Genomic DNA, 11,951 nt, shown 5'->3' on the forward strand with positions numbered 1-11,951 from the left:
GTCCTGAACTGAAGGTTCCCAGGACTATCCTTTATTCCTCGGACAGGAGCCGAGGGGCTGTGAGAGGAAACCCTGTTTTGTTTACCTTTTTTATTTTAAACCTGAGTTTACCATTGCTGGTATTCCAGGTAGTTTTTTTTTTTTTTTGGTTTGTGTTCTGCAATACAGGATTATTTAATTTTGTTGTGTGTTTAAATAAACTCCTGCCCAGATACCATTGCTGGTACTGGGATCCAGGACTGAATGTCACTTACGGCTCCTGTGTGCTGTCATTTCCAGTCCTTCCCTAAGCTCTGCCCACTACCCTCCCACAATCCATTTAAAGCATGGAGTGTGATACCCTTTTGAAAAGCCGAGTGTCTGTAGAGCCCTAGAAAGCAAAACAAAAGTAGAAAAAACACACACTTCTTTGTCTTTTGTTATTTCTTTAAAAAATATTTGTAATTCATAACAAATATCGTCTGTATACTTATGTACATACATATGTTAGAATATGAATAATGTCTGAGCAACAACAAACATAAAAATTAGGATTTTAACAACTTTTGTTTCAGAAAAATACTTAAAGTGGATTTTTTCTGCAAAATATAAAAAAACAACATGTTTTCAATATAAGTTAATAAATAAATACTAAATTATAATCTTAATGATTCTTCAATTAATAGCTATACAAGTAATATACTACACTGGACCACATTCATAAATGGCAAAATGAAAAAGGAACCAATAATGTAAAAATTATAAATAAATAAAATAAAGGGTAACAATAACAACAGCAAAGTCTGATGCAATATTGTAAGCAAAACACATTAACCTGCACTAAACAATTGGACAATGTACTATCCTTATACACATTAGTATATTTATAACTCCGGCATGGTAACACTTTATACTAAGGTGTTGCTTATTAATGTTTTGTAATTATATAATATATGCTTAATAACTATGTTATATAGTGTTATTAAAGCATTATAGATGGTTTATAACCACAGACAGAATTACATTTAAACATCTCAAAGTAGAATAGGTGGCTAAAAACTGTCCCGTTTATAAAAATGTAATTCCGTCTACGGCTATTGCATGGTTAAACATCCCAAAGTAGAATAGTTGGCTAAAAACTGTCCCTATAAAACTTAATTCAGTCTATGGCTAGTGCACGGTTATAAACCATCTATAATGCTTTATTAACACTCTATAACATGATTACACATCTAGTATATATATATATATATATATATATATATATATATATATATATATATATATATATATATATTGTGATAACTTGCCCCCACTTAGGTTCGTTGCCCCTTTTAAAAATTGACCCAGACACAGAAATTGGGGGTTCAGCGCTTCCGCGCACTTTTAATAATACAAACAATAAACAAAATACAGAACAAAAACAAACACCTAGCTCCTTTGGAGCGCTAACTAAGACTCAGGAACACCCTGACTATCAAATGGGACGGCTAAGCCGTTTCCCCACAACACAAAACACAGGATTACTGCTCGGAGACAGAGCACACCATCTGCCTCCTTCTACTCAGCAGCAATGAGCAGACTAGCTGCCTCTCTTAAATACCCTGCACCTGGTCCTAATTTAACAATAACTACCAGGTGCAGGGGATCATTAACAATAAAACAATTAAACAAATGTGCATTCTCACATGTTTCTTCATGCAGGGAGGATTAACCCCCTCCCTGCTGTGTTACACTTCCCCCCCCCTTAAGTGCACAGCACTGATCGGCCATTCCAAGGCCACATTCCCCCCCCCCCCTTTGAAGTCCGGTGTCCAGCGGAAGGGACCGCGATCCGGCGAGTAGGGACCCAAACGGCTTGCCAGGGGCGACCGACGCATAGGCCGGTAACCTGGACGGTGCAGCGACAGGCAGAGGTGCGAGCCACGGGACCGGCGCAGCGACATCTGAGAGTCCGGGGGGAACATAGCGGGAGGAAGGGGGAACGCCAGTGACGTCACACAACCGCGTCGTGACGTCTGAGGTTTCAGGGGGAGTATAGCAAGGGACCAGGTGAGGAACTGTGCCTGGCGGTGCCCCGACCTGGGCACGAGGTCGAGCACAGGGAGGTCCACGCAATCCGGCAGGGTGTCAACAAGCACGGGGCAAGGGACCGTGCCCGGCAGCACCGGACTGGTTTCCAGGGGTGGTGGTCGGGGCTGTGGTGGAGGTGACTCCCTCACCTCCTCTGGTTTCCGAGACGGCAGCTCCAGCCCCTCTGGCTCCCGAGACTGCAGCTCCACCCCCTCTGGCTCTTGGGTTGGCAGCTCCACCCCTTCTGGCTCTTGGGTTGGCAGCTCCACCCCTTCTGGCTCTTGGGACAGCTGCTCCACCCTCTCTGGCTCTCGGGACGGCTGCTCTACCTCCCATTTCTGGAGCAGCAGGTCCAGCTCTGTAGGCTCCGGCTCCGGTAGCCCTAGCTCCACTCTCCACTTCTTGGTCTGCTCCACTTGAGCAGCAGTGTTTCTGTTGATCTTCTCGATCAACCCTTTAAAATCCATTTTACTGGGTCGTAGGGGCGCCCACAGCTTCTGACACCACGTTGTGATAAAGCTGCACGTCACTCAGGTTCGTTGCCCCTTTTAAAAATTGACCCAGACACAGAAATTGGGGGTTCAGCGCTTCCGCGCACTTTTAATAATACAAACAATAAACAAAATACAGAACAAAAACAAACACCTAGCTCCTTCGGAGCGCTAACTAAGACTCAGGAACACCCTGACTATCAAATGGGACGGCTAAGCCGTTTCCCCACAACACAAAACACAGGATTACTGCTCGGAGACAGAGCACACCATCTGCCTTCTTCTACTCAGCAGCAATGAGCAGACTAGCTGCCTCTCTTAAATACCCTGCACCTGGTCCTAATTTAACAATAACTACCAGGTGCAGGGGATCATTAACAATAAAACAATTAAACAAATGTGCATTCTCACATGTTTCTTCATGCAGGGAGGATTAACCCCCTCCCTGCTGTGTTACAATATATATATATATATATATATATATATATATATATATATATATATATATATATATATATATATATATAAAACATTGATACAACATTAATAAGCAGCACCTTAATATAAAGTGTTACCTCTCAATGTGTGTTAAAGTTGTGCCAACATGCTACATCTGATACTAGTTCAACTGGAGTTTATTTTTAATATGTAGTGCTTTGTTTTTTGGTTCCTGAGCATTGCCACCATCACAATAGCTACACTGTAATATAAACTTCATAAATAAATGTGTGGTAAAAGATTCTTAACTTCAGATCAAATAATTTTAAAAGAAAGGCTAACTACTGTAATTATAAGAAGTATTTTGTATTAAAACAACGTTAACAGCAGGATTCGATTCTATGATCTTAAGGACCATAAGATAAGGGTTTTTGATTGAGCTCAGCTTGTTGCTGAAATTCCAGTGATTTATTAGCCACAGTCTGGAGGCATGTATATCAACGTATATATTTATACTTGATATGTATAATAATGCTCATTAAAAGAGATTAATCAGTTTTGGGATTATTCAGAGGTCTGTTGTGAAATTGTACTTTTGACACTCATGGGGAAACACTGTTTCACTGGTTGGCATTTTTATTTTTTTCCATACAAAGTTTCATTGATCCTTGCATTATTTGTCCTGAAGTTGTGTGATACACATTTTTTAACATGAGGCCTGCAAGAGGATTATATGAGATAAGGAAGTGTAATTCTGTCACAGTAAGATGATGATTCTTCAACTTGTCCCTTGAGTTTGACACATTTTGACCCATGGGACGATGTTAATCATAACGAATTGGCACTGGCCCATCCCCTCCAAGCATTCTACACTTGGAATGCACATTTCCAAAATCTAGAAAAGTATAGTATGATGGCATCAAAATTCTAGTTAAAAAACAAAAGTTGTTGTAAACATTGAAATGTTACATTATCAGGTTTGGGAAAGTTGCTGTGAACCACCGATTTACAAGCAAACAATATATTGCAAATAAAATCATGAAGCCAATATTGGAAGCAATATTTTGTATTGTTATGACGAGCTATCATTATGCATAGTACCCCTGCTTTATGCATGCATGCTGTGACACCTTTCACACCAGATTTAACAAGTGTTTTGACTGAATGTCAAGATGAAAACACTGTAAAACATGCTTGCATACAACATTGCTGTTTCAACTCAATCAGGTCTATTAGATACCCATTAATCCACTCCCAGAGACATGCTGTGTCTTCAAGAGAAATTATATATTTTTGATTATAATCAGTTTGCAATGCTGTGAAAAAAAACACCAAATGATGGACACCTCAGGCTCATAAATGTCTCTGTAGTTGGTGCCTTCAGAGCGTTAATACATTAACAGCTTGTCACAAAGAAGGATACCATTGTCAAGGTTGTAGAATTTTCCCTTGGGATCACAAGGCCGTTTCTCGAAAGATCCTTCAATTCAGTTAGGAATTATTGTTTCTGCCAGTGGACAGATTTCTTTTCTGTGTTTAGTTTTGAGAGGTTCTCTATACAGATTACAGTTGTCAAGCTATGAATGGGTGGCCTTCTTGTTAAAGTAGGGTGTTAAACCCAGCTCAGCATTCTCCTCTCCTTATGCTTCTGCCAGACACTGACCTATCTCAAGAAAAAAGGCAACAATGTGAAACTAATTATTTTGAAAAAATGGAGACACAACCACAGTGGAATTCAATGTGTTACAACAAACTCCTGATTGGTGGCTTTGCCCTGTAAGAAGTAATCAAAAACAATGTTTTAACTTACTACTAGATACGTCTTGCTTCAACAATGGACTACCCTTGAATTTCAGTAATAAACAATGTATTGAGTCACTATTGGATTTTTCTTTTATTTACGGGAAGTCCTTTTTAACAGGACTGTGTCAATGAACATAATTGACAAGAGAAGCAGTGATTGCAAGGTACTATATACAAGTAAATATAAATGTTATTTCTGCAGTATTATCATTTTGGCTGGAGTAACCATCAATACAGTACAAGGTTAAGTTTTAGCACATCCAGCAAGTAGGCTCTCAGGATAAACCTCACCTGTGAATTTTATAGTGAGTATATGCAAGTCTTTGTAATAGATTGTGTGTGGGTGTATTAAAGTGTGCCCTTGACAGTGATAGATCGCGTGTGTGAGAAGGAAAGCATGAGGTTGGACAAGAGCTTGCAGTGTAACTGAACTGTCTCTACCATTTGGTGTGTGAATATTAGCACTGACCTAGGTCAAAAGCAGCCATGTATTGGGGAGACGTTAAACGTGTTGATTTGGCTGACTCCTATGGTGCTTCTAATAAGTCATTATGGGAACTGAAATTATGTACTTAACAGAAGTGCTCGGCTGAGTACTGCAGTGAACAAGAAGAATCTGAGTGATACAAGCCTAGCTTTCAAATGAGCATGGGGGGGCAATGCACTGTTGGTTAATGGCTTGCTTTTAAATCTGGCAGCGTTCAATGCTTGAGCTACACATGTCGCTGTGTTTCATAGGTGCCCAGGTTTAGACTGAATGAGCACACGCTCCTGCAGGGCTGTTTTATACTGGGGTAATGGGTCACCAATGCAGAGAGTAATCTGATTAGCTCAGTGGTAAGAGCCTTGGGCTGCTATGTGGAAGGTAGTTAGTTAGAGGGAGCAGCTCAGTGTTCAGAGAACTCCGACCAGTTGTCCTATAAATGCAAATCCAGAAATTTAAGAAGGGAGAATAAACTAATCAATTCTCAGACACCATATGCACTATGCACTTCAGACACAGGATATATGCAGGTATGCAAAAAAAAAACAAAGTACATGCATTACCATGCCGTACCTGGGTGCGTCAAGGTTTGTCATCCATTCTGTAGGGTTTCTTTCAAACTGATCAGTCAGTGTGCATGCTGTATAGGCTGTTTTGGTACTGTGGAATATTTGTTTTGCAGTCGAGGGAGTCCTTTGATCCCACCACTGAGCCAGCTTCCTCTTTTACACCCAGGAACTCGAGAGTGGATGTCAGCGAGCTACCGTCCTCTGGAGGACAAAGGCCAGCCTTGCAGGTGTCTGCCTTTGAGCTCACTGGGTGCCTGGACAGCAGAGTTTGCTGTAGCATGATGAGGAGAAACAGTCCCTGCCTGTTTTGTCTCCCTAACCTATGGGAGTGCCAGAGCCAATGCAATGCTCTCTCTTCAATCCCCAGCAAAGACCGGCAACTTCACACTACCAGAACGTGAAACTGTGCTGCCCTGACTGACTTACCCTGCACACCATGCAGCTGTGCTTATACCTTGTGACCCCCACAAACCATGTCCTCATTGAGCCACTGTACTCTAGTTCTTTGACATCAAATAATCACACTTAAATAAAGTGACCAGACTTCCCGTTTTGGACGGGACAGTCCCACTTTTGGAACACTGGTCCCAGTGTTCCCAGAACTTTTCTTGGGACACTCATTTCATCCTGTCCCAATCAGGCAGCTTCTAAACAAAACTCAGAAAAGCTGATTACCTGTGAAAAGATGGGGAAGCTTATGCATGATGCAATGGGCTTCATTTATTGCACACAGTCAAAAGATGGGATATTTAACACATGTCATCACATTTAGGCTTTCCACCACATAATATAAAATAATCTAAAATGTATGAATCTTGTTTAATAGTAGAAAGTGGCTGAAAATATTTCCTAGTATCTGTTAATCCAAGCAGAAACTGCAATGGGGAAAACATATACAGAATAGATATCATGGCATATTAAATGGTAAGAAATTAAATATTTTGAAAAAAATAGATGATATGAAGTAACCACTTGTCACAAAGACGGCCAGAGTGGGTGGCGTCAGACCAGAAACAGGAACACAAACGACAGAGACGGTGGTGATGATGAGCTGAGTGCAATGGCTGCACTCAGCGTTTAATAACAAAATAAAAGGTTTGAAACACAAAAAACTCTGGCCACGGCACTTGAGCCAAAATAAACAGACAAACAAAATGGACTACACAGACAAACAAACACGGTAAGCAGATTTCACTACTTATTTTACTTTTACAATACCCTCCGTCTCCTAACCCGTTCTCCACTCACCGAACACCAACCCCCAGTAAGTGAAAACATGCAGCTTTTATGCAGTTGTACCGAGATTCGATTGCTAGTCAATCATTCAATTGGAATCTCGGTACAACTGCACGTGAATTAATTAAAGTGCAATTCCCCGTGCTCACATATTACTTTTTACTTGCACGTGATGTGATGTGCCATCCCCGTGCCTAAATACAAATATACAATTTACACACACGTGAAACACAGACCGCTTATATCCCGTGTACCAATGCCTATACACCAACATTTACACACAACACGTAACATATAACATACACAGGGGGGGCACTTTGCCACATATACCCCCCCTTGTGCAACGCACACATGGCCTCAATGGCCACCTCCCCCCTCAGTCCCAAAGTCCCGGAAGAGGGGGAAGCAAGTTGTTTCTGGGGGTGGCCATGGTGGAATGTCTGGCACCCCCCAATTCTTCGTGGCTGGCAGCTCCCTCTTCCGGGGCTTCAGCCACACTATCTGCTGCCGCGAAAGTGCAGCTGGGGGAGCTGGTCTCCTGACCTCCCCCTCTTTCTTTATGGCCGGCAGCTCCCCTTCATGGAGCTCCGGCCACAGTGTAGCGACCCGAGGCAAAGCAGAGGCCCCGGCGACCCCAGGCGAAGCAGGACCCTCGACGACCTCAGGCGAAGCAGGATCCCTGGCGACCCCAGGCGAAGCAGGATCCCTGGCAACCCCAGGCGATGGCAGCAGCAGCGGACCCTCGGGAGGTGGAGGCAGAGGCAGCTCCTGCTCCTCTCCCTCGGGTGGTGGTGGTGGTGGAGGCAGAGGCAGCTCCTGCTCCTCTCCCTCGGGTGGTGGAGGCAGAGGCAGCTCCTGCTCCTCTCCCTCGGGTGGTGGTGGTGGAGGCAGAGGCAGCTCCTGCTCCTCTCCCTCAGGTGGTGGTGGTGGAGGCAGAGGCAGCTCCTGCTCCTCTCCCTCGGGTGGTGGAGGCAGAGGCAGCTCCTGCTCCTCTCCCTCGGGTGGTGGTGGTGGAGGCAGAGGCAGCTCCTGCTCCTCTCCCTCGGGTGGTGGTGGAGGCAGAGGCAGCTCCTGCTCCTCTCCCTCGGGTGGTGGTGGTGGTGGAGGCAGAGGCAGCTCCTGCTCCTCTCCCTCGGGTGGTGGTGGTGGAGGCAGAGGCAGCTCCTGCTCCTCTCCCTCGGGTGGTGGTGGTGGCGCTGCCGGCTCCTCCGACAGCGGGGGTAGGGCTGGTGGCGCTGCCGGCTCCTCCGACAGCGGGGGTAGAGCTGGTGGCGGGCGTCTCCGCTGGGCTCCCTTCAGCAGCAAAAACAGCGGCTGCTGTGGAGCCTGAGCTTCACCCCCTCGTCCCTCCCAAAAAAAAATAGGGGTTTGGGCCTTCAGCTCCTCCCCTCCGGACACAGGACGCACTGGCTCCTCCCCTCCGGACCTAGAACGCACTGGCTCCTCCCCTCCGGGCCGTGGACGCACCGACTCCTCCCTCTCGGGCCGTGGACGCACCGACTCCTCCCTCTCGGGCCGTGGACGCACCGACTCCTCCCTCTCGGGCCGTGGACGCACCGACTCCTCCCTCTCGGGCCGTGGACGCACCGACTCCTCCCTCTCGGGCCGTGGACGCACCGACTCCTCCCTCTCAGGCTGTGGACGTTCGGGCTCCTCCCACTCGGGCTGTGGACGTTCGGGCTCCTCCCACTCGGGCTGTGGACGTTCGGGCTCCTCCCACTCGGGCTGTGGACGCTCAGGCTCCTCCCGCTCAGGCATAGGACGTGGCAGCAAGGCCTCCTCTTCTTCATCCTGCATGGGGCATAGGGCCAACGTGTGCCCATATGCCCCACAGCCAGGGCACCACTCCCCCCATCCCAGTCTTTGGGCCATTGCCTGTAGGGTCCTGTGGACGGAGCAGGGTATGGTGGTGTGGCTAATGGCTGCACTCAGCGTTTAATAACAAAATAAAAGGTTTGAAACACAAAAAACACTGGCCACGGCACTTGAGCCAAAATAAACAGACAAACAAAACGGACTACACAGACAAACAAACACGGTGAGCAGATTTCACTACTTATTTTACTTTTACAATACCCTCCGTCTCCTAACCCGTTCTCCACTCACCGAACACCAACCCCCAGTGAGTGAAAACATGCAGCTTTTATGCAGTTGTACCGAGATTCGATTGCTAGTCAATCATTCAATTGGAATCTCGGTACAACTGCACGTGAATTAATTAAAGTGCAATTCCCCGTGCTCACATATTACTTTTTACTTGCACGTGATGTGATGTGCCATCCCCGTGCCTAAATACAAATATACAATTTACACACACGTGAAACACAGACCGCTTATATCCCGTGTACCAATGCCTACACACCAACATTTACACACAACACGTAACATATAACATACACAGGGGGGGCACTTTGCCACATATACCCCCCCTTGTGCAACGCACACATGGCCTCAATGGCCACCTCCCCCCTCAGTCCCAAAGTCCCGGAAGAGGGGGAAGCAAGTTGTTTCTGGGGGTGGCCATGGTGGAATGTCTGGCACCCCCCAATTCTTCGTGGCTGGCAGCTCCCTCTTCCGGGGCTTCAGCCACACTATCTGCTGCCGCGAAAGTGCAGCTGGGGGAGCTGGTCTCCTGACCTCCCCCTCTTTCTTTATGGCCGGCAGCTCCCCTTCATGGAGCTCCGGCCACAGTGTAGCGACCCGAGGCAAAGCAGAGGCCCCGGCGACCCCAGGCGAAGCAGGACCCTCGACGACCTCAGGCGAAGCAGGATCCCTGGCGACCCCAGGCGAAGCAGGATCCCTGGCGACCCCAGGCGATGGCAGCAGCAGCGGACCCTCGGGAGGTGGAGGCAGAGGCAGCTCCTGCTCCTCTCCCTCGGGTGGTGGTGGTGGTGGAGGCAGAGGCAGCTCCTGCTCCTCTCCCTCGGGTGGTGGAGGCAGAGGCAGCTCCTGCTCCTCTCCCTCGGGTGGTGGTGGTGGAGGCAGAGGCAGCTCCTGCTCCTCTCCCTCAGGTGGTGGTGGTGGAGGCAGAGGCAGCTCCTGCTCCTCTCCCTCGGGTGGTGGAGGCAGAGGCAGCTCCTGCTCCTCTCCCTCGGGTGGTGGTGGTGGAGGCAGAGGCAGCTCCTGCTCCTCTCCCTCGGGTGGTGGTGGTGGAGGCAGAGGCAGCTCCTGCTCCTCTCCCTCGGGTGGTGGTGGAGGCAGAGGCAGCTCCTGCTCCTCTCCCTCGGGTGGTGGTGGTGGTGGAGGCAGAGGCAGCTCCTGCTCCTCTCCCTCGGGTGGTGGTGGTGGAGGCAGAGGCAGCTCCTGCTCCTCTCCCTCGGGTGGTGGTGGTGGCGCTGCCGGCTCCTCCGACAGCGGGGGTAGGGCTGGTGGCGCTGCCGGCTCCTCCGACAGCGGGGGTAGAGCTGGTGGTGGGCGTCTCCGCTGGGCTCCCTTCAGCAGCAAAAACAGCGGCTGCTGTGGAGCCTGAGCTTCACCCCCTCGTCCCTCCCAAAAAAAAATAGGGGTTTGGGCCTTCAGCTCCTCCCCTCCGGACACAGGACGCACTGGCTCCTCCCCTCCGGACCTAGAACGCACTGGCTCCTCCCCTCCGGGCCGTGGACGCACCGACTCCTCCCTCTCGGGCCGTGGACGCACCGACTCCTCCCTCTCGGGCCGTGGACGCACCGACTCCTCCCTCTCGGGCCGTGGACGCACCGACTCCTCCCTCTCGGGCCGTGGACGCACCGACTCCTCCCTCTCGGGCCGTGGACGCACCGACTCCTCCCTCTCAGGCTGTGGACGTTCGGGCTCCTCCCACTCGGGCTGTGGACGTTCGGGCTCCTCCCACTCGGGCTGTGGACGTTCGGGCTCCTCCCACTCGGGCTGTGGACGTTCGGGCTCCTCCCACTCGGGCTGTGGACGTTCGGGCTCCTCCCACTCGGGCTGTGGACGCTCAGGCTCCTCCCGCTCAGGCATAGGACGTGGCAGCAAGGCCTCCTCTTCTTCATCCTGCATGGGGCATAGGGCCAACGTGTGCCCATATGCCCCACAGCCAGGGCACCACTCCCCCCATCCCAGTCTTTGGGCCATTGCCTGTAGGGTCCTGTGGACGGAGCAGGGTATGGTGGTGTGGCTAATGGCTGCACTCAGCGTTTAATAACAAAATAAAAGGTTTGAAACACAAAAAACACTGGCCACGGCACTTGAGCCAAAATAAACAGACAAACAAAACGGACTACACAGACAAACAAACACGGTGAGCAGATTTCACTACTTATTTTACTTTTACAATACCCTCCGTCTCCTAACCCGTTCTCCTCTCACCGAACACCAACCCCCAGTGAGTGAAAACATGCAGCTTTTATGCAGTTGTACCGAGATTCGATTGCTAGTCAATCATTCAATTGGAATCTCGGTACAACTGCACGTGAATTAATTAAAGTGCAATTCCCCGTGCTCACATATTACTTTTTACTTGCACGTGATGTGATGTGCCATCCCCGTGCCTAAATACAAATATACAATTTACACACACGTGAAACACAGACCGCTTATATCCCGTGTACCAATGCCTATACACCAACATTTACACACAACACGTAACATATAACATACACAGGGGGGGCACTTTGCCACACCACTTAATAAATAGAAATATTGAGATATGTAATGTTTTCATAAAGGAAGGGCCTGGTTTGCAGATTGGACACTGGAGGATAGCATGGAGAAAGAGAGACAGATACTTCTTCAAAGTGGTAATCATAGAGAGAGAAGATGCAGTTTCTTAGGCAGAAAATGGACTAGATTTGCAGCAGTAATCAGCAATAAAATAGTTTTTTTTTAATTGAGAATCTCTGAATTTTATATTATTGAATTTCTACTGTGTAATGTAATAAC

Source organism: Acipenser ruthenus, chromosome 28 (assembly GCF_902713425.1).
Source record: "Acipenser ruthenus chromosome 28, fAciRut3.2 maternal haplotype, whole genome shotgun sequence".
NCBI lineage: Eukaryota > Metazoa > Chordata > Actinopteri > Acipenseriformes > Acipenseridae > Acipenser > Acipenser ruthenus.